Source organism: Oncorhynchus keta, chromosome 30, assembly GCF_023373465.1.
Source record: "Oncorhynchus keta strain PuntledgeMale-10-30-2019 chromosome 30, Oket_V2, whole genome shotgun sequence".
Taxonomy (NCBI): Eukaryota; Metazoa; Chordata; class Actinopteri; order Salmoniformes; family Salmonidae; genus Oncorhynchus; species Oncorhynchus keta.
The window spans coordinates 54381085-54402587 of NC_068450.1; the positions used below are offsets into that span (position 1 = coordinate 54381085).

At 44.7% G+C, this 21503-nt stretch overlaps 1 protein-coding gene across 1 annotated transcript in view; it reads left to right on the forward strand.

The window, feature by feature from the left end:
* Nucleotides 1-18822: 18822 nt before the first annotated feature.
* Nucleotides 18823-21503, forward strand: part of LOC118363159 (zinc finger protein GLI2-like) — an 88930-nt gene continuing 86249 nt past the window's right edge. The window contains exon 1 of the mRNA XM_052488548.1: nt 18823-19334. The gene's annotated coding sequence lies outside the window, so the exon portion shown is untranslated. The remainder of the gene's footprint in view (nt 19335-21503) is intronic.

Sequence of the window (21503 nt, forward strand, 5' to 3'; positions counted from 1 at the left end):
AATATAAAGTCTTAAACGGAGACCTTTGGCCTTTGAATGTTGACCTCTTGTGAATCATTTGCTGATGGTATCATACTTCTCATTCCTAAAGTAACCCACTCCCTCATCTGATACCAGACAACATTGTCCAAAACTGTTGATGTGGAACCAAAACTTGTCATTGGCATCTTGAGAACGGAGGGGGGGGGCAGCCTGAGCCTGAGCCTGTTTATTCGACCCACACTGGCTGCCCGGGCCAGACTTTTATGACATGTCAGAGTTGTGCTATAAACACGGGGGTGCCTCTTGTCATCAAGGGCATCCGTCTGAGAAAGAGCTCGCCCGCCGCCTGCCATGAACTTCAAAGAGGTTCCAGAGGAGAGCCAGAGGAGGGCCAGAGGAGGGCCAGAGGAGGGCCGTGTGAGTCTGATTCATCACCGCTAACGTGCCGTGTGGGAAGAGAAGAAGAGGAAAAAACAAAAGGGACCCTGCTAACCTTTCCCTCCACCCCTCTGTCCCCAGTCCCCTCCACCTCCATCACCTCCACCTCCACCCCTAGAGATTGAGAGGCCAGACGGCAGATTCCTCAGAGCAAATAGAGAAGAAGCTCTCTCTCTCTCATCTCTCTCTCTCGTCTCTCTCTCGTCTCAGCTCAAAGTCCATTGCTGGCATTTGTTTTCTCTTTGTAACCCCTTTGTCTGTCTGCACCAGAAATTCGCCGGTTATTATCCCAAAACAAGAGACAGAAAGCAGGAATGTCAGAGCCTCGCGGCTCGCGGTGACGGTATGCATCCTTTGTCAACATCAAATACCACCGTCGCTTCATTTCCTTCGAAAATGAATTCTTACTGCAGAATTCATTCCAGACGTGTGGTCGTGCAGAGCTCCAGACAGACAGAGTAACCTTGCGGGTCTACTTTAATGCGCACTGCAGCAAAGAGCAACAGTGGATTTGCAACATCAAAGTTGAATGAAAGTTGGGGGAGATGAAGATCATGTTGAAAGGAAATACCTGGATCTAGTGAGTCTGTGGAGAATCCCGGGAAGGACAAATATGTCCGCACAGAAAGAGACTTATTTTCCTGTCTGTGTTGTTGCTTTTACTGACGTCCCGGTGGAGGTTTAAGATGTTGGTCTGCAGTCCACTTTATTCGATGACATTTCAGAGATGCTCCGGCAGTCTGGAATGCAGTACGAGGCCATCACATGAACTTCAGCCTGTACCACACCTAATTCCACTGTCTGTGTTCCAAATGACACGCTATTCTCTATGTAGTGCACTATATAGGTACTACGGTGCCATTTGGACCGCAAACACTTAATAAGACAAACACTGGCTGGCTAGGGCGGCTCAGACTCCAATGGGAACCTTTTTCTGGTACATGCAAAAGTGAGTGTGTTTCATCATCGTCAATATCATCTTCATCATCCCCATCAACTGTGACATCATCACTATCCTCATCATCCTAATCATCATCCTCATTAGTGCCATCATCATCCTCCAATCTTTTCAATCAGCGATGCGTTCTCTTTCTCTGTGGTGTCAGGCTCAAACTGCAGGGTGTGAAAAGTGAGGCGTGCAAATCAGAGCCGACCAGAGGTTAGACAGAGGTGACGGAGAAGACCGGTGATTAGTGCTGCAGTTTTATCTTCCCTCTGGTCCCTCTGGTCTCTGAGGCCTCCTCCATGGTGCTGAGCCTGGCTGTGGGGGGAGGAGCCATGTTACGGGACGTCCCTCCGCTCTCACCTTTCCCGTCTCTTCTCACGTTCCTCCTCCAGCCTGTTCACAGAGCTAACAAAGAGCACCACTGCCATTGATCTCCCAAGGCCACGAACGATGCCAAGTAAACAAAGGCTGATTGAAATATCAGCATCTGAGAGGACAGCAGGCATCCATTGTCCAGCCTGTGTGTGTGTGTGTGTGTGTGTGTGTGTGTGTGTGTGTGTGTGTGTGTGTGTGTGTGTGTGTGTGTGTGTGTGTGTGTGTGTGTGTGTGTGTGTGTGAGTGGTGAGTGAGTGAGTGGTGAGTGAGTGAGTGAGTGAGTGAGTGAGTGGTGAGTGGTGAGTGAGTGAGTGGTGAGTGAGTGGTGAGTGGTGGTGGTGGTGAGTGAGTGATACAGAGAGAGTGAGCGAGAGGGAGGTAGAGCATGAGAGAGGGAGGCAGTGAGAGAGAGAACAGCCAAGAATGAGAAATGGAGAAAGAAGGTATGGAGAAAGAGAGAGAGAAAGAGAGGAAGGGAGAAAGAAAGAGAGTGCCCTGGGCGCCTCAGTGATAATAGGTTGTGACAGCCAGGCCACGCTGCCATTCCATTGTGACAGACAGAGATGAGCAGCACAGTGGGATGGGAGTGTGTGTGTAGGGGAGTGGGTGCATGTGTGTGGTGGAGTGTGTGTGTGTGTGTGGCAGAGAGTGAGGTCAGGGCTCCGCTGGCTCTCAATCCACTGTGCTGATGATACTATGGGGGAGTGGGGGTACAGAGGGTGGGGCATGGGAGGCGCCTGTCAACCCCCCCTTCCTACCCTCAGGGCTATGCTTCCCCTCACGTACACCAAAACACAGGGGGGTTATTAGCCTGTGGGGTGGGAGTCACTCATCACCCCAACCACAGTACACTGGTTCACACCAAGACTGATTTGGTCAAATAAAATGTAACATGAATGAATGTACTGTTACGTGTTATCAAGTGGCTCTCTGTTCTTACTATCAGGTGATTATCTCAGGTGTTCCTAATATATCTCCTTATCTTCTTCCACAAGTATTTACCAGTGATAATTAAAAACATGTTATCTCGCTCTCTCTCCCTCCCCTCTCACTCTCTGTGTCTCCCTCCTCTCCCTCTCTCTCTCTCTCCCTCCCCTCTCACTCTCTGTGTCTCCCTCCTCTCCCTCTCTCCCCCCCCTCTCAATTTTCAATTCAATTCAATTCAATTCAAGGGCTTTATTGGCATGGGAAACATGTGTTAACATTGCCAAAGCAAGTGAGGTAGACAACATACAAAGTGAATATATAAAGTGAAAAACAACAAAAATTAACAGTAAACATTACACATACAGAAGTTTCAAAACAGTAAAGACATTACAAATGTCATATTATATATATATATATACAATGTACAAATAGTTAAAGGACACAAGATAAAATAAATAAGCATAAATATGGGTTGTATTTACAATGGTGTTTGTTCTTCACTGGTTGCCCTTTTCTCGTGGCAACAGGTCACAAATCTTGCTCTTCCTCTCACTCTCTGTGTCTCCCTCCTCTCCCTCTCACCCTCTCTCCCCCTCTCACTCTCTGTGTCTCCCTCCTCTCCCTCTCACCCTCTCTCTCTCCCTCCCCTCTCTCTCCCTCCCCTCTCACTCTCTGTGTCTCCCTCCTCTCCCTCCCCTCTCACTCTCTGTGTCTCCCTCCTCTCCCTCTCATCCTCTCTCTCTCCCTCCCCTCTCACTCTCTGTGTCTCCCTCCTCTCCCTCTCTCCCTCCCCTCTCACTCTCTGTGTCTCCCCCTCTCCCTCTCACCCTCTCTCTCTCTCCCTCCCCTCTCACTCTCTGTGTCTCCCTCCTCTCCCTCTCACCCTCTCGCTCTCCCTCCCCTCTCACTCTCTGTGTCTCCCTCCTCTCCCTCTCTCTCTCTCCCTCCCCTCTCACTCTCTGTGTCTCCCTCCTCTCCCTCCCCTCTCACTCTCTGTGTCTCCCTCCTCTCCCTCTCACCCTCCCCTCTCACTCTCTGTGTCTCCCTCCTCTCCCTCTCACCCTCTCTCTCTCCCTCCCCTCTCACTCTCTGTGTCTCCCCCCTCTCCCTCTCACCCTCTCTCTCTCCCTCCCCTCTCCCTCTCTGTGTCTCCCCCCTCTCCCTCTCACCCTCTCTCTCTCCCTCCCCTCTCACTCTCTGTGTCTCCCTCCTCTCCCTCTCACCCTCTCTCTCTCCCTCCCCTCTCACTCTCTGTGTCTCCCTCCTCTCCCTCTCTCCCTCCCCTCTCACTCTCTGTGTCTCCCTCCTCTCCCTCTCTCTCCCTCCCCTCTCACTCTCTGTGTCTCCCCCTCTCCCTATCACCCTCTCTCTCTCCCTCCCCTCTCACTCTCTGTGTCTCCCTCCTCTCCCTCTCTCCCTCCCCTCTCACTCTCTGTGTCTCCCTCCTCTCCCTCTCTCTCTCCCTCCCCTCTCACTCTCTGTGTCTCCCTCCTCTCCCTCTCACCCTCTCTCTCTCCCTCCCCTCTCACTCTCTGTGTCTCCCTCCTCTCCCTCTCACCCTCTCTCTCTCCCTCCCCTCTCACTCTCTGTGTCTCCCTCCTCTCCCTCTCACCCTCTCTCTCTCCCTCCCCTCTCACTCTCTGTGTCTCCCTCCTCTCCCTCTCACCCTCTCTCACTCTGACAAACTGTGAGATGACACAGATGGGAAACACCCTTTCATTTTCAAATACTTCCTTGGTAAGGGACGTGGTTGGTTCATGCATGTCCTCTGCTGCCAATCCCAGCCTCCCTCCCTTGTATTTGGCCTGGAAGGAAGGCTGTCCTCCTCTTCTCCTCCTCTCCTTTCCTCCTCTCGCCTCTTCATCCGGCACAATGCGGGAGGTCAGGGAAGGGAGGGAGTAATTTAGTCTCAGAGTGTTGGGAAATAAATCAGCCGTCTTTAGACAAGGCTAGTTGGGGGCCCTGACCACCAAGGCCAGGGGAGGGGACCCATACGAGAGTTAAAGGTCAAAGGTTAGACACTCTCGTGTTGGAAAACCCTTCACAAAGAGGCCCAGAGAGCAGGGTGTAATGAGGAGGGTGGGGAGGGAACTCGGCTGTAATTAATACACCTGTCACAAGTAAATATGGGGGCTCTGGGGTCACGGAGCAATTTGTTTAGTCATAGGGGTCTCGAAAACATCACTCCAGAGGTGTACAATGATCCTATTTATGTCAGAGGGGTTCCCCTTGGTACACAGGTACCTTGGGAAACTGTTGAGACACAGGACATTGTGCATTCATGCCCATTAATAACAAGGGGAAACTGTAGGGTTTCTTTCATGGACTGAAAGAGAAAATGCCATTCTCCGAACAATAATGTTATTGGATTTCAACCAGGGTGACCTCAAGAGATGAACTATCAAGTCTCTCAATAGTTACACATGTTTTTTCCCCCTCTCTCACACAAATAGACACGTACACACTGAAAAGTTAGATCAATCAATTATGAAAAAGTTGTCATGAAGGATATTGTTTCCAGGATAAAGCAATGCCCTTTGCACAAGAGTGCTTTAGGGGAGAGTGGGGTAAGTCGAGCCAAAGGGTTAATTGAGCCACCCCTTGTTTCTAGGAAACCATACACAAAATGAATCATGTGACCGAATACAAAGTCAAATGAATTTATTGGGTTTTTATTGGGTTTCATGATGCTTCCCACTGGGCACACACTGGTCGAATCAACGTTGTTTCCACGTTATTTCAATGAAATTACATTGAACCAACGTGGAATAGATGTTGAATTGACGTCTTATCTAAACCAAATGAGATAGTTAGAAGATGATTTTATACATCAGTTGGGGTCTATAGAAGCCACGATATGAGGTCTTAAACCTCCAGTGGCATGAAAGTGTATCCTTGTAGCTGTGTGGGCTAATATTGTCAAAATGTTTGCCTTGGGGTAAGTTGAGCCAATAGCAATGAGGTAAGTTGAGCCACTGGCCACCATAACCCATACCAATGATGATTGCGTTTTGTCCGTTTTATGCTTAATTAATATGCATGTTATTTTAGCAATGTGTCATGCATAGGAACTCAAGACAGTGTATTCGTATTGTCACAGAGCAGACATCGTCGTGTCCTGTGTATACAAATGTAAACCCCTCCCCCTAATGTAAACCCCTCCCCTTAATGTAAACCCCTCCCCTTAATGTAAACCCCTCCCCCTTGAGGTTCTTGAAAGAGTAGCCAAGGAAGCCAGAGAAGGGAAGAAGCACATAAGAGCAGCAGCAAGGGGTGAGAAAATAGACTGAAGGGCACTGAAAAGGTACATTGCTAAAAAATAAAGAAGAAGAAAACTAACGATGTACCGTTGTGAAAGAGAGTCTATGATAGAGACGCAGAGGCACAGAGACCTGCTTCGTGGGCTTAGTAGCCTCACATGTAGAGAACGTGTCTATGATAGAGACGCAGAGGCACAGAGACCTGCTTCGTGGGCTTAGTGGCCTCACATGTAGAGAACGTGTCTATGATAGAGATGCAGAGGCACAGAGACCTGCTTCGTGGGCTTAGTAGCCTCACATGTAGAGAACGTGTCTATGATAGAGACGCAGAGGTACAGAGACCTGCTTCGTGGGCTTAGTAGCCTCACATGTAGAGAACGTGTCTATGATAGAGACGCAGAGGCACAGAGACCTGCTTCATGGGCTTAGTGGCCTCACATGTAGAGAACGTGTCTATGATAGAGACGCAGAGGCACAGAGACCTGCTTCGTGGGCTTAGTAGCCTCACATGTAGAGAACGTGTCTATGATAGAGACGCAGAGGCACAGAGACCTGCTTCGTGGGCTTAGTGGCCTCACATGTAGAGAACGTGTCTATGATAGAGATGCAGAGGCACAGAGACCTGCTTCGTGGGCTTAGTAGCCTCACATGTAGAGAACGTGTCTATGATAGAGACGCAGAGGCACAGAGACCTGCTTCGTGGGCTTAGTGGCCTCACATGTAGAGAACGTGTCTATGATAGAGACGCAGAGGCACAGAGACCTGCTTCGTGGGCTTAGTAGCCTCACATGTAGAGAACGTGTCTATGATAGAGACGCAGAGGCACAGAGACCTGCTTCGTGGGCTTAGTAGCCTCACATGTAGAGAACGTGTCTATGATAGAGACGCAGAGGCACAGAGACCTGCTTCGTGGGCTTAGTAGCCTCACATGTAGAGAACGTGTCTATGATAGAGACGCAGAGGCACAGAGACCTGCTTCGTGGGCTTAGTGGCCTCACATGTAGAGAACGTGTCTATGATAGAGACGCAGAGGCACAGAGACCTGCTTCGTGGGCTTAGTAGCCTCACATGTAGAGAACGTGTCTATGAATTGGCACATCGAAACAACATCGCTGTCGCAGACTTAAAGGCTTCAAAATCCTTCTTTAACCTCTCCTCTCCTTCATCTACACTGGTAGAAGTGGATTTCACAAGTGACATCAATAGGGGATCGTGGCTTTCATCAAGATTCACCTGGTCAGTCTGTCAAGGAAAGAGCAAGGGTTCTTAATGTTTTGTATTCTCAGTATATGTCTGAATGTCTATATATTAAAGGCATACATTTAAGATATACAATATACCCCCCCCATTCCATCAATTCAACTTTGACCTACCAGCACCTTCCCCCTACTGACACAGGACACCATCGCCCACTTACTGGGGTAAGTCAATGAAAGAGGCAGCTTTTTTTGGACCACATTTTTTTCAAAACTGTTATGCTTCCGGGTTATTATTTCCGGGGATAAACAACATCCTGAAATATATGTAGATATCTTTTTTAGAAAGAATAATGTATCTCCCTTGACGTAGTGATGCTGAATGTAAAACATGGCTCGACAGTGCACATACAGTGCATTCGGAAAGTATTCAGAGCCCTTGACTTTTATCACATTTTGTTACGTTACAGCCTTATTCTAAAATGGACTAAATGTTCTTTTCATCATCATCAATCTACACACAATACCCCATAATGACAAAGCAAAAACTTTTTTTTATTTTTTATGTTTGCTCATTTATCAAATAAAAAAATTGAAATTTCACATTTACATAAGTATTCAGACCCTTTACTCAGTACTTTGTTGAAGCACCTTGTGGCAGCGATGACAGCATTGAGTCTTCTTGGGTATGACGCTACAAGCTTGGCACGCCTGTATTTGGGTTGTTTCTCCTATTCTTCTCTGCAGACCCTCTCAAGCTCTGTCAGGTTGGATGGGTAGTGTCGCTGCACAGCTATATTCAGATCTCTCCAGAGATGTTCGGTCGGGTTCAAGTCCGGGCTCTTGCTGAGCCACTCAAGGACATTCAGAGACTTGTCCTGAAGCCACTCCTGCGTTGTCTTGGCTGTGTGCTTAGCTTCATGGTCCTGTTGGAAGGTGAACCTTCGCATAAGTCTGAGGTCCAGAACGCTCTGGAGCAGGTTTTCATCAAGGATCTCTCCGTTCATCTTTCCCTTGATCCTGATTAGTCTCCCAGGCCCTGCTGCTGAAAAACATCCCCACAGCATGATGCTGCCACCACCTTCCTTCATAAGGATGGACCCAGGTTTCCTCCAGACGTGACGCTTGGCATCAAGGTCAAATAGTTCAATCTTGGTTTCATCAGATCAGAGAATCTTGTTTCTCATGGTCTGAGAGTCCAAGAGGGCTGTCGTGTGCCTTGTATTGAGGAACGGCTTCCGTCTGGCCACTCTACCATAAAGGCCTGATTAGTGGAGTGCTGCAGAGATGGTTGTCCATCTGGAAGGTTCTCCCATCTCCACAGAGGAACTATGGAGCTCTATCAGAGTGCCCATTGGGTTCTTGATCTCCCCTTCTCCCCTGATTGCTCAGTTTGTCTAGGCAGCCAGCTCTAGGAAGAGTTGACCTCATGGCTTTGCTCTGACATGCACTGTCAGCTGTGGGACAGGTGTGTGCTTTTCCAAATCATATGCAATCAATTGAATTTACCGCAGGTGGACTCCAATCAAGTTGTTGAAACATCTTAAGGATGATCAATGATCAACAGGATGCACCTGAGCTCAATTTTAAGTCTCAAAGCAAAGGGTCTGAATACTAATGTAAAATAAGGTATTTCTGTTTTGTATTTTTTTCGCTTTGTCATTATGGGGTAATGTGTGCAGATTGATAAGGATCATTTAAAAAACAATCAATTTTAGAATAAGTCTGTAACGTGACAAAATTTGGAAATAGTCAAGGGGTCTGAATACTTTTCGAATGCACTCTACGCACTAATTTATTAGAATTCTATTTTGACAAGATTTCCTAATGCTCCTGTAAATGGATATGAAAAACATCTCATGTTGTGTATCATAAATAATCTGTTTCTATCATAACACAGAAGACATCATGTTCAATGTCTTCTGGTTGCCAAGTGTCCTATGGCTCGTTACTGCTCTCTAGTGTCAATAAAGTTGGCTCCAAACTGCTTTTTCTACACAGAGTATTTTTAAATGTATTTAACCAGGCAAGTCAATTAAGAACAAATTCTTATTTGCAATGACAGCCAAACGATGCTGGGCCAATTGCGCGTCGCCCTATGGGAATCCCAATCACGGCCGGTTGTGATACAGCCTGGAATCAAACCAGGGTCTGTAGTGACACCTCCAGCACTGAGATGCAGTGCCTTAGACCGCTGCGCCACTTAGGAGCGAGCAGACACTCAGGAGCAGAATAGAAAACATTAAGAACAGAGTCCATGACAACTGACCAGGTGAATCCAAGTAAAAGCTATGACCCCTTGTTGATGACACTTGTTAAATCCACTTAAATCAGTGTAGATGAAGGGGAGGAAACAGGTTAAAGTAGGATTTTTAAGCCTTGAGACAATTGAGACATGCATCGTGTATGTGTGCCATTCAGAGGGTGAATAGGCAAGACAGAAAATATAAGTGCCTTTGAATGGGGGGTGTCATAGTAGGTGCCAGGTGCTGCTGAGTTTGTCACGCTCAACAATTTCCTGTGTGTCAAGAACTATCCACCACCCAAAGGGCATCCAGCCAACTTGACACAACTGTGGGAAGCATTGAAGTCAACATGGGCCAGCATCCCTGTGGAACACTTTACGACACCTTGTAGAGTCCACGCCCCGACGAATTGAGGCTGTTCTGAGGGCAAAAGGTGTTCCTAATGTTTGGTGTTTATGACCAATTATAGCCACATACTAAATTGTTTTGATGTATAGTAAGCCTCTCTATACTTCAATCCAGTAATCAACAAAAGGTTTCTATTTGGGGAGGCAGGGTAGCCTAGTGGTTAGAGCGTTAGACCAGTAACCAGAAGGTGGCAAATCCCCAAACTGACAAGGCACAAATCTGTCCATCTGCCCCTGAACAGGCAGTTAACCCACTGTTCCTAGACCATCATTGAAAATTAGAATTTGTTCTTAACTGACTTGCCTAGTAAAATAAAGAAATAAATTGTAAGTCCTTGCAGTCAAAGTTTTGGGTTTACCTTGTGATAGCATCATTGGTGGTCGTGCTATGATGGCTAGCAGTTGGATAGGCCTCAGAACTCAGACCATCGCTAAAGCCAACTCAGATCTCCATAACTTCTCCTTAATAGAGTCAACAACGCATAACTATTAGACTATCCCTAAGGGTTGACAGAGAGAGGCACTGTCTGAAAAGCTTAAATTAAAGACTTTTTCAATGTATAGTTTGTAGTATTGTTATGCCTACATGATGAAACAGTTTGCTTTATATACGCACCAGTGTGATGAGCATTATTTTGTTAGTTTGATTATTTACTTTAAATCGCTCAGTGTAAAATACTTGTACTACATTAAACTTATTGAGTTATGTCTCCCCCTGCAGCTCAAAATAATGCAATTACCAGTGATGCCCAGTGTGAAGAGACAGGTGCAATTTGGTGCATTCCTGCATGTGGGCATTCCTGTATCTGCAGGAACCCCTCTTTATACTAGCATTTTTAAGCTGGACTCCGGTACACAGACGGGAGGCGGGGGCACTCCAGTAGATGGCGGTAATGCACCATAACGTTGGATGCCAATCGCCGATAAACCCCACAGAAGAAGAAGAGGCACTGGCAGGCCGTGCTTTCCCGCAGTTCTGTTAACAACGGCGAGGGCAGATGTTTGGCAGACGGAAGCAAAGCACAGTGTCCTTTGCTTCCACCTGCCGAACACCTGGCTTCGGCGTCGTTCAGAGAACTGTGTTTGATAGCTAGGACTCCGGTAAACAGCAGGAGGGAGGCAGGGGTGACACCGGTAGCTAGCTAGCTAGCGAGGACACGGGTAGGCAGTGTCCTTCGCCACCCCAAAACTCTTGATAATACTTTGATTTTCCTTTATGACCCACATTTTAATTGCATTGACAATCAGGGGAAATCCAGAAAATCAAAATGCCACACAAAAGCGTGATGATGTCGTGCTCGGGGGGCGTTCATGCAGGAACCAATGGGATGCAAGAACGCCCCGAATTGCGGGCCGTAAAAAAAAAACATTACAAGTTTGGATACGTTGCGGTGAAACTGCCACAGTTGTTTGTGATATTACAACAATTGAAACGACTTCAAACAACAATCACGGTCTTACTCCCTCGGACATCACTGCACATGCCACAGAACAGCAGAGTGTGTACTACTCCTATTCAAAAAAAATAACAAATGTGCCTTGGGTGACCGTTTCACCTTTCACAGATCCCAGCTTTAATTATGCAGTTCTACAAAACCCTACACTATTACATTACACTCAGAGCACCACCAAGAAGTGCCCTACCCAATACCCTGAAGTAAGAAAATGAGGTAGCCTAGTGGAGTCTGCAGCCAAGCTCTAAGGGCTCACAGTGGAGTCTGACTGGATTTAGGGAGACTCATACTCACAGCAGTGTGTCTGTAGAGTGATGTCACAGGGTCAGCTCTGCCGCCGAAAGGATTCCTGATGCTGTGAGCCTCTGAGGACGTGCAACTCTCCTCTCAACAATGAGCAGCCGGAAGACCTCCCACTGCTGCGTGGAAGCCGTATCCCCACGTCAGCCCCGCACAATGACCAGCGACCTGTCTTCCTCTACAGGCTTTAATCCCCTTTCTCTCCCCCGGGTCGTTCCCTTGCCGTGGACTCGCCTTGCACCATTCAGGGCCTGGCCCTTTCCACCGCCACAGCCCGCGATGCAGCTAGTTTGGCGCTAATAACAATGGCGCTAATAACGCCGGCGAGTTTCCCATCCCTAAAACAAGGCTCTGTCAAATGGCCCGCGGTTCAAGTTCTGTGTCCTGTGTCTGCTCAACAGAAGAGCTGCTTGTTGATATCAAAGAAAAAGAGAGAGGGCTTTTCTGAATGAATGCAGGGGGAATGGCAATTGAATAAATGAAGAGAAAATGAAACAATGAGGTGCTTATTGCTTTCCTGAATGTGACAAATAAACACTTATTGAATTAGCAGCACACAGGCCTAAGCCTGGGACAGAATAGAGAGGAGGGAGTTCACTGGAAGCTCTGGGCAGGCAGGCCTTTTACTGAGTGTTTATGGGGGCAGGACCAGGACTGGAACGTCTTAGTCCACTGAGATGTGACTGGACCAAAACAAAAGGACTCATCTGGATCACTTAAGTGTGACCTTCCCTTTTCCCTGGTCCAGTGTGGTGTCTCAGACTCTCAGTCAGGATAACAACAGTGATATGGATTGTCTGGTGGTCGCTGGTTCTCACACTGAAACACGTGTATGCAACGGGATGAGACAAGTGGTCCTTCTGTAGCTCAGTTGGTAGAGCATGGCACTTGTAACGCCAGGGTAGTGGGTTCGATCCCCGGGACCACCCATACGTAGAATGTATGCACACATGACTGTAAGTCGCTTTGGATAAAAGCGTCTGCTAAATGGCATATATTATATTATAAGTGGTCCAGTGTGTTGTGAATGAATAAACAGCCTTTAGGGTGTCAAAGAGAAACGGACTCTCTGTAGTGCCAGGAACAAAAGAACAAAAGAGCACATAAGAGTGGCTGAGTGCATCAAGAGGTGAACATGATGCCACCATCAATCTATGCATGTGATCATGGTTCCTTTCTAGGTGTCTTCTTAGGTTCCTGCCTTTCTCGGGAGTTTTTCCGAGCCACTATACTTCTACATCTGCATTGCTTGCTGTTTGGGGTTTTAGGCTGGGTTTCTGAATAGCACTTTGTGACATCTGCTGATGTAAAAAAAAAAAAGAAGAAGAAAAGTGCTTTATAAATACATTTGATAGATTGATCATTATAAAACTACTGGCTGAGAATGTTATCATGGATATATATATACAGTGGGGCAAAAAGGTATTTAGTCAGCCACCAATTGTGCAACTTCTCCCACTTAAAAAGATTTTCCACCATAATTTGCAAATAAATTCATAAAAAATCCTACAATGTGATTTTCTGGATTTTTCTTTCGCATTACAGGCCACTCTCATCTTTTTAAGTGGGAGAACTTGCACAATTGGTGGCTGACTATACTTTTTTGCCCCACTGTATTTTACTAGGCAAGTCAGTTAAGAACAAATTCTTCTTTTCAATGACGGCCTAGGAACAGTGGGTTAACTGCCTGTTCAGAGGCAGAACGACAGATCTGTACCTTGTCAGCGCAGGGATTTGAACTTGATTTGAACCTTTTTGTTACTAGTCCAACACTCTAACCACTAGGCTACCCTGCCACCCCATATGACAGCCACAATACTCTAAGACAGTCCACACTTCAAACTATGGTGTTCAAATATGTTTAAACAAACAGAAATGCCACTGAAAATGCCTGGTGGTTACCGACACAGTACATACACAAGAACTAAAACGTTGTCCTACTTGGTGCTGGTCGAAGATACAGTACGAATGACAAAGTGCCATCTCACAAGTACAACATCATAGAATAAAACCGTTCATACAGTAGTCCCCATCTTGTCCCTGCAGACTGCAGCCTCAACCTGGTCTAGCAAGCTGAAAGAGAAGACAAAAGGAGAGGAGACAGAGTGTGTGTGTGACAGAGCCCAGGCCAGCCAGGCTGAGTCAGTCAGTCGGTGTGTCAGCACCCATTGTCTCTGGTCTCACTGGGCTGGGCCTGCCGTCCCTTGTCCTCGTCCCTCAGAGTGGCAGCTCTGCCCGTCCTGGCGTGGCGCCAGCCGGCACACTCAAGGGGGAAAACAGAGAGTGCTCTCTGTGATCTGTGGGAACTGTATTGCTGGCAGGAAGCTGAATAGATGATGGAAGCGGAGGGCATACTCTTTTCACACCCCTGAGGACACCAATGCGTCATTTGTGTCTTTGTTGCTGAACGCCCTGATCCGGAGGTTTTGTAAGAATAAATCTGAATCCGAGGTTGAGATTTCTGTGCATAATGTGTATTAGTAGTCTGAGCGTCGTGATCTAATACAAAATACATCATGAACGTGTGCTAATTGCATTCTACTTTACAAAAGAGGACAGAACAGAGAAAAAATATACTGGACAGTGAAGGATGCATTCATTCCTTGTGTCTTTGAACCACCTTGAAGAGAATGTACCCATTCAGCAGATTTCACTATTCTGTATCTGGTTTTCACAGTGATGTAACATCATCCCACCCTGGTGAAATGATACCACACAATCAAATGGTACTGTGCTGTGGGTCTGCTGCATGGTGGATCAATCTCAATCCTGTGCCAGCGTTAAGGTCAAAAGTGTGGCTCACTCATAACAAACATGGCTGAGTCAATTACCAATTACCATGGAAAATGTACAGGTCACCTGGGGTCAAGTAAGACTGGGTGTTATTCATGCAGCCTGGCCAGGCAGCATATCTGATACAAAACACACTCGGCCAGGGCGTGCGTGTATGTGTGTGTCTGTCAGGGGCACAAAGAAATCTCTGCGGATATTAAAGGTCAGAGGTCGTCCAGCATGTGATCAGGATCTAAGGTTACTGAAGACTAAACTCTACCATCCATCAGGTAAATTAGCCAAGATTCATTACAGATTTACATCTTTGATCACCGATCCACCATTATTTCATTTAATGGAAATGTTTCTATGTGAATTGGAACATTTAGTAAACGTGTTTAAAGAACTGAAGTTATCTTCTGAATTAGCCTTAGCTATCGAAGACCCAGTTTAAAATGTCCAATGACGTCATTCCAATTGCAGCAACCGTACATTAACTTCACTGTACTGTACACCTATTGCCATTAGTGTCCTTTCTCTGTGCACTGTGAGTGATTGTAATACCACTAGATGGAGACTTACTAAAGGATTTCAGAGCCTATTCAGTTCATAGAACTTATAATAGTCTGTCTGGATTCCTGCTGCATTACTAAGATAGTTCATCTAACCCTTTCACCCTCTCACCATGGCTTCCAAAAATGATCACTCTAGGCTACCATAATGGACAGTGCCTTCGGAAAGTATTCAGACCCCTTGACTTGTTCCACATTTTGTTAGGTTACAGCCTTACTCTAAAATGGATTCAATCGTTTTTTCCTCTCATCAATCTACACACAATACCCCATAATGACAAAAGCAAAAACAGGATTTTAAAGATTTTTGCTAATATATTGAAAATAAAAAACAGAAACCTTTACTCAGTGCTTTTTAGAAGCACCTTTGGCAGCAATTACAGCCTGGAGTCTTGTTGGGTATGAAACTACAAGCTTGGCACACCTGCATTTGGGGAGTTTCTCCCATTCTTCTCTGCCAATCCTCTCAAGCTCTGTCAGGTTGGATTTGGAGTGTTGCTGCACAGCTATTTTCAGGTCTCTCCAGTGATGTTTGATCGGGTTCAAATCTGGGCTCTGGCTGGGCCACTCAAGGACATTCAGAGACTTGTCCTGAAACCACTCCTGGATTGTCTTGGCTGTGTGCTTAAGGTTGTTGTCCTGTTGGAAGGTGATCCTTCTCCCCAGTCTGAGGTCCAGAGTGCTCTGGAGCAGGTTTTCATCAAGGATCTCTCTGTACTTTTCATCTTTGCCTCGATCCTGACTATTCTCCCAGTCTCTGCCACTGGAAAACACCCCCACAGCATGATGATGCCACCACCATACTTCACAGCAGAGATTATGCCAGGTTTCCTCCAGACTGGACACTTGGCATTCAGGCCAAAGTGTTGAATCTTGGTTTCATCAGACCAGAGAATCTTATTTCTCATGGTCTGAGAGTTCTGTAGGTGCCCTTTAGCAAACTCCAAGCGGGCTGTCATGTGCCTTTTACTGAGGAGTGGCTTCCGTCTGGCCACTCTACCATAAAGGCCTGATTGGTGGAGTGCTGCAGAGATGGTTGTCCTTCTGGAAGGTTCTTCCACAGAGGAACTCCAGAGCTCTGTCAGTGACCATCGGGTTCTTGGTAACCTCCCGATTGCTCAATTTGGCCAGACAACCAGCTCTAGGAAGAGTCTTGGTGGTTCCAAACTTCTTCCATTTAAGAATGATGGAGGCCACTGTGTTCTTAGGGACCTTCAATGCTGCAGAAATGTTTTAGAACTCTTTCCCAGATCTGTGCCTCGACACAATCCTGTCACGGAGCTCCACGGACAATTAATTCGACCTCATGGCTTTCCTTTTGCTTTGACATGCACCGTCTTCATCCACTGTCAACTGTAGGACAGGTGTGTGCCTTTCCAAATCATGTCCAATCAATTGAATGTATCACAGATGGACTCCAATCAAGTTGCAGAAACATCTCAAGGATGCGCAATGGAAGCATGACGCACCGGATTGGAGTCCAATTTCGAGTCTCATAGAAAAGGGTCTGAATTCCTTATGTAAATAAGGTATTTATGTTTTTTTATACATTTGCAAAATTTCTTAAAACCTGTTTTTGCTTTGTCGTTATGGGGTATTGTGTGTAGATTGCTGAGGATTTGTTTTTATTTAATCCATTTTAAAATAAGGTTGTAACATAAAATGTGGGAAAAGTCAAGGGGTCTGAATATTTTCCAAATGCACTGTATACTAATATATTCCATTTAGCAGACACTTTTATCCAAAGCGACTAACTATAATGGGCGTATACATTTGAATTGCACCAACTACTGGCATTGCAAGCGCCATGCTCTTCCAACTGAGCAACAGAGGACCAGATACTGAAGCAGTAGTAACGCACTCAAGAACAGAAATATGGTTCATGAATATCTCAGTAAGGGTCAACGTATCAACAACAGGAGACGTTCTGCCGCTACGTGGTGTAATATGGAAGAAACAATAGTAATTAAATTGTATCATGCGGTGCTAAAAACAATTTTTGCTTTTCATATTGTTTTCCAATACATGCTAAAAAAAACACAAATGAACGGACTTTGAAAACCCACAGCTGCACGCAACATTGACTTCATTGGCTCTATCTGTATACAGGAGGCGCTGGTGCTGTTTTAGGAATGTGTGAGATCATAAGGAAAAATCTCACAAGTATGATCTCACAATAACTTCACTGTGCAACCATCAACCACACCCCGACTCTGACACCTCTTTGCCTCTTCCCTCCCAAGGCCTCTACCCCTCCTCTCTTCTTGTTTTATTTTCTTCTGATGACAGGATGCCAAGATACTCATTAAAATTCCTGTCTTTACGATCTTCTGGCACAAGAACAAGGCCCGAAAGTCCCTTGGTACTTGGTGAACAAACCTTTAAAAACAGTCATGGACACACAGTGCACTGCTATGGCCTCTATATGAGTTCTAAAGTAGGCCCTGTGGATTGTAGAATGCACCGATCTCTACCATGATGGATGGGGTTACTTAGAATACATTGCATTTGATTTCAAATGTTCTGCACTGTAAACTACGGAGGCTCTAATTGCCTAAGGTAGACAGACCTATTGACAGCTCTCTAAATGTCTTTGTCCATGCAAGTTATCCATCGTTCCACTAGATGTCATTGTTTTATATGAAATGACCATATTCAGCTTTGCTACTGGACTATTGGTTAAATATATCAATTGGTTAATATATTAATATATTTTTTTAAAGAATGCGGTATGAAGATAGCCTAGTGGTAGCCTAGCCTAGAGGTTAGAGCGTTGCGCCGCGCCAGTAACCGAAAGGTTGCTGGATCGAATCCCAAAGCTAACAACAACAACAACAAAAATCTGTCGTTCTGCACCTGAACAAGGCAGTTAACCCACGGTTCCCCGGTAGGTTGTCACTGTAAATAAGAATGTGTTCTTAACGGACTTGCCTGGTTAAATAAAGTGACAGACCGTAGGCCTCCCTGTATGCTTGTTTTTGGAACACTGACTGAATTTGAGACTGGAACTCGTCTGAATGGTTAGAAAGGAAAAGGGCCCGTTCTGTGCTGTCTGCAGCAACCACGGCAGTTACTGGAAAATATGTCAATGACCACCAGGCCTATACACAATAAATACAGTTCTGCCATGTAAATAATAACATTTCAATGGTCTAAGAAGGGAGGGACATCATACAATTTGAGTTAGAATCAATTCTAGAAATTACACAAGCCTATATTCTCCAAATGTCCAATATCTTTAGTTCGATTGATTAATAACTGCTCAACAAAAAACATAATCCAATCACAGGTGCTCTAGAGAATTGGGATAGACAACATGCCGTGCATGGATATGATTGTCAAAATGAATACATTATTAATAAATTATAGTAAGACTAAATACCTATGGCATACATTAGGGTAATTATCTTGTTATGGCAGATTTTTGTTTCTTGGCTCCAATATTCCAAATAGGCATTAATGATCATATTTGTTATAATGTATGTAATTAATTGAATGAATCGTTAAGTTAAATGGGGCTACACGCGTTTCAGTGTCTGCACTTCGAGGTAATAAGAAGGGCTGGAATTCGGGTGGTAAGGATGTTGGTTGTTTACTGTTGAGGATAAAAACGTTGCATACATTTGGGCACACAAAATGACTCAAGTTTGTTCATTTATCTAAATGTAATGTTATTATTATGCAAATATTTCGTATTTTTAAATCCTATCTACACATACAATATCCTACACATACAAACCCTAGTCTAATATGTTTTAAAAATATACATATAAGTATATTTAAAACATGTCTATTTTAATTGGCTGAGACACTAAAACCTTATGGGGAGCTTGGATGCAGGTCAAACTCTTAATATTAAACAATGGTGAAACGTTACACAACTTTTCCCTAAACCTTGAGCCTTAGTTGGTTTGGCTAGCCCGGCCCATCTGGTACAGCAAATGGTAATACTCACCAGAGAGCTAGCGAGGAGTGAGAGATGAGAGAGAGGGGGGAGAGAGAGAACCAGATTGAAAACATACCAGCCTGGCGTCTCAATACCACATTTCTGACGAAGAACGAACCACCCTCAAACCTTTTAGACCTCTTCAGGCTACAAAGTTCGATATCGTGCAATGTTTTCTTAGTAAGGGAGGATCGATTTCAAAAACTTGTTTCGTTTATTCTCGGTGATGGATTGTAAAAAAGTTGAGTCGACACACATAAAGTCTTACGGTGAACTTTAGGAGAAGTTGGGAAGAGGAATGTAGTTAGTCTTGATCGTGTTTAGGCTACTAGAATATAACTTATGGATTTCATCCTTGCATTGGAAGGAGTTTGTTACTTCTTGCTTTTTGACCGAGAAAGTTTGACCTAACGGTAATCTTCGAACGCGTTGCTTGTACAGAACTAGTGGGCAAACAGAACCGAAGGAGACGCACCGGGTCAGACCATACCGACTACAGGCATCACCACTGAGGTAGGTGGACTGGACATGCATGTGATGATGAACTCTGGAAATCATATTTCTTATTAATTATTAGAATATTATTCGTATTGTGAATAGGCTAGTCAATCATTTGAAATATTCATTTCAGTGCAAATTTGAAATTGTTACTTTGAATTGCCTAAAAGGGTATTTAAAACGTAACCTATTAAAATAGCGTTTTCTTTGGAATGTTGACCATACAGAATAAATACAAAACTATGAAAAGTGGGAACATGAATCATATAGATATAGACAAAACGTCCCATTCGGAGTTACTTGAAACATCACAACTTTCAACTTAACTGACTTCACATTGGAATGTCACAAACGCTGCGCTGCAACTTGATCTATTGTCAGTAGATGCGCTCAGAGCTGTGCACGAGACATCATAGCCCTATGGTTGCATAGCGAGAATCCTTAATTGCTACATAAAAAAATGTACTTATCGTTCTTTTTTAATGATATACCCATTGATTTTTGAAGAATATAAATTTAGTTCAACTGTCGTACCCCATCATAACCCCAAATATAAGCGTGTTTTAGTCCAATATTTAGTCCCTATATTTGTAAATCATGTAAATGTAAACAGACGCTGTAAAACCTCAGAACATGGTTCAAACTATAATGTTGACATCATGGATGGTCAGTCCTTGCATCCATAGCTGTGAATATGAATTTGAGCGTGGTTACATGTCTCCAGGCCCATCCCTCAGCTTTTTACCAAAACAGAGTCTGGTGGTTCGCTTTGTTATTGTTTCAATGAAGGATTCTATCTTTAACTTGAGCTTTCGTGACTTTAGCCTACTCGATTGAAAGATACCGTTCCGAAATCCCCTGCATCTGAATGGTATCCAACTAGCAGAAAATGTGTGTGTTTACTACTGAGAGTCATTAGCAGTCACACTCAATGCAGAACATCTACATTGCTGTGCATTTCAATGGATGCAATTAATATTCATTGTTAATGTTTCCCTGGTGTGTTATCAATGTGTGAATAAATTACAATCAAAACATGAAACAACATTTGAAGATGCATTTGCTAATAGTCTTGTTTTTATTTGAGAGAAAATAAGCTAGGGGTGCTTGTTAATAGAGATAAGCATTATAATCGAAATGTAGGAAGATGAGTAATATCAAAAAAAGGTTCTAAATAAATCAATACCTTCCTCTAATATGTTACCACTCTCTGTTTCCAAACAGAGTTGGTTCTGGCCTGGGAATGTGTGTGTTTTTACATGAATGTCCTGTTGGTTGGTTTAGTTCATTTGCACTAGAAAAAAAAAGGTTTTGTGCATTTTCTATTGTGCAGAATGAAGAGTTCCAGCAGTCAGGCAGCGAAGAGTTGAAAAGGTTTAAAGAAATGATGGGCCTTTCACATTATTCAAAGGGGACTGAGGCTTGGTGCTGCGGTCATCAACCCACCCCCACTTTCATCTCAGCCTCTCAAATGGCATCTTATCCAGCCCTGGTCAAAAGCAGTGCACTGGATAGGGAATATGGTGTCATTTGGGACATGGACACTCACCAAGCAGAGCCATTCTGCAGCCGTTTTCACACCGCCTTTATAGATTCTGCTAGCTTTTCTCTTCTCCAAACAACGCAGCCAAAAAGAGAGGGACTTCCTGGTTTCTTAAGGGTTTGAAAAAGTGGAATAGAAGTTGAGTCTAGTATTCAGGAGAGCGAGAGAGGAGCAGGGGAGATGCCTGGATGAAAAGTGAGTCAAACTCCCCACTGAGAGGATTGAAAAGTATCTTATCCCCAATAAACAAGAACACAGCACCAATGAAGCTATCTGGCCTAGGAAATCATTCAGGCAAAGGAAAGGAAATGCCACTGGCTAAACACTAGAAATAACAGGTTGGTTAAGGCTTAGACCGTTTGCATTACCATGTAGTGAAATAAGCTTTCCAATTGGATGCTACCTTATTCTTATTTCTGCCTGTTTGAAAAGATGAGAAATTACTCTGAGATACCTACAGTATATATGGTTATCGTTAATTTTATTCAAATGTTAAATGCTACCTGATGTCCAACTGTTAAGAAGTGGGAATTTACAATCAAACTACACTAAATCCCATCACATGAGTAACCCCATCCCTCTCTCAAATCAAATGAAATGTTATTTGTCACATGCTTCGTAAACAACAGGTGTAGACTAAC